The sequence below is a fragment of the Dreissena polymorpha genome, chromosome 8 (assembly GCF_020536995.1).
Source record: "Dreissena polymorpha isolate Duluth1 chromosome 8, UMN_Dpol_1.0, whole genome shotgun sequence".
NCBI lineage: Eukaryota > Metazoa > Mollusca > Bivalvia > Myida > Dreissenidae > Dreissena > Dreissena polymorpha.
In genome coordinates, this window is record NC_068362.1 from 106,914,189 (window position 1) to 106,916,688 (window position 2,500).

Consider the following 2,500-nt stretch of genomic DNA (forward strand, 5'->3'; position numbering starts at 1 on the left):
AAGCCGAAACCCAACCACAAAACCACTACAAAACACTTGGTGTTTGCTCGATAAATAATATTATGCGTATGTGTGAACAGAATATATACTATGCATCCAAAACTGTTGGTTTTTTTTGTATAAAATAAAACGCACTGTCCTATTCAAACTTTGGTAAGCTCCTTTATATTTGTTTTTTGATTAAAACCTTCTTCTTATTGTATCTCAATATTATAATAAATCTTTGATGTTTGTTTATTTGATTAAAAAAACACAAATGTTTTAGATTTGAAATTGGCCCCATACTTTTTGAACATGACAATTCATGTATTGTATGCCTGAATGTGGCAATATTTAAATCAAACTATATTATGATGTATCTCTTGGGCGGTTTCCGGCGTTAATAAATTGTGCACCCCGATGCGACTGGTGTCAATCGACACCAACAGGCATGGTTAACATCACTCTTAGAAGAGAGAGGCGATGTTGTATTAACCAATAAAACATTCTGAAGATTTATTTCTATTAAACCGAATAAAATATTGAAAATATGAATGTGTAACATACACACCAGATCTCATCGTCATACATGTTATAAGCACATTTTAGTCAGCGCAAACCGATAACCAACTTCAACTTATTTTTCTGAAAAAAATGAATTATTATTTTAGACGAATGTCCCTGCGGGCACAGTTATGCATATTGTTCAACTTTTAATTGTTTTACTCTTGACAGTGACCCACGTAAATTAAAGGGGAGACGGAAAACTACAACGGGCGAGGCATGGTATTGTATTGCGCGAGGGGGGGTTAGAGGGTTAGGGTTAGGGTTTGGGTTAGTGTTAGGGGTCGGGTTAGGGTTTGGGTAAGCCTAAACCCAACTCTAACCCTAACCCGACCCCTAACCCTAACCCTTACCCTAATCCTTTTTTGGGGTTATCACCCCTGACCATGCCTCGCCCGTTGTAGTTTTCCGTCTCCCAAATTAAAGTGACGTGTTGACGAGACGGACAATTATAATAAAATATAATACAATAACAGAAACAGACATTATTTTAATCCAAGTCAGAAGAATCAGGTAAATGTTTTCGCTGCATTACACAACTCAGTCAACGACTTATATACCTTGCATAAAAATTGTATTTTTGCGTTCGTAGTACTTCTTATTGAAAACATAAAATTAAAATGGCAAGTTAAAGTAAATATTTTTATAACATCGATAAAATTATAAAAGAAGCCAAATTGAAACGTCTGCAATTAGTTTTTGAAAGTTATTGCGTGTCAATCAGTCACACATATGTTCATTTCATAACTATTGCACAATCACACATATAAAGAAAAACGCCTGGCAGCTACAAAAAACTACGTTGTCATTCAAAATCATATATAAACAAAGACTAGGAAACGCTCTTTACATAAAATATCCTTAATTGTTATGCTGTAGATAATATTATTCAATACAATTTGCCATAGTACGGTTTTCTTCACAGCATTACCTTGGCAGATAGAGTCCAACTGAGTGTTTTCCGGTCAAAGTCACAATCTGTGTACGAAACCGGATAGACGCACCGAGGAAAATACACGAACGATTGCCAGCAAGTATATGATTATTGTATTACGTGATTTAATTTGTTAAGTTAAATTTGATTTTTAATGTATTCCTGAACAAAGATCCACATAATAGCATAATGTATGTCCTGCACACTCGACATTTAAGCATGTCCTTTCCTTTCCTAGATCTAATTGACACTCTTAAATATACAGTGGTTATTTCCGTTGATCATACTGGTGACACTACTTGTTTCTGGTGCATATCTTAAGATGCTAAAGAAAAGACTTTAACTAAAAAAATAAATTATTTCAAAAACGTAGAGCGTGCTCAAAATCGAGACAAGCCGTAAAAAAGTTGTACAAAAAGAACATAACCAGCAATACAAAACTGGAATTAAACATTTTACCAGAGCAAGCATGTTTATATCAACAAAAAGGTTGCAATAACGATAACAATATCGCGTAAATTTAATATGGCGATAGGAAGCATAATATTCTATAAATATTCTATAGGAAAACGTGTATGTATGCAATTGAATCGATGCAATAGTTATTATTTAAATGATATTACTAGGTTGAAGTTCAACATATGGGTAATGACTTTAAGTTGTTTAAAATGATGTGAACTCGTAGAAAAATGTTCAGCAAGCAAGAGGAATGGCCCAAAATTAGTTTCAGATGGCCACAATACAATACCCATGCAGAGGGAGAACCGTATGTGATCCGCAATGCAGAGTTTAATCATCATTCTAAAAGAATATTCAGTGCACTACTATTATTACAACTACTACTTCTACTACCACTCATACTACAAATACTACTTACGCTACTATTCCTCCTCCAACTCCTCAATGTCTACCTCCTTCAACTCCTCCTCCTTCTCCTACTACTACTACTACTACTACTACTACCTACTACTACTACTACTACTACTACTACTACTACTACTTTTACTACTGCTATTACTACTA

The 2,500-nt window shown here is 34.4% G+C and overlaps 1 protein-coding gene across 2 annotated transcripts in view; it reads right to left on the bottom strand.

Moving 5' to 3' along the window:
- LOC127843226 (uncharacterized) overlaps nucleotides 1-1,702 on the bottom strand; it is a 41,439-nt gene extending 39,737 nt beyond the window's left edge. For both annotated transcript variants that reach the window (XM_052373088.1, XM_052373086.1), the window contains exon 1: nucleotides 1,475-1,702. The gene's annotated coding sequence lies outside the window, so the exon portion shown is untranslated. The remainder of the gene's footprint in view (nucleotides 1-1,474) is intronic.
- Between the last annotated feature and the right edge of the window lie 798 nt (nucleotides 1,703-2,500).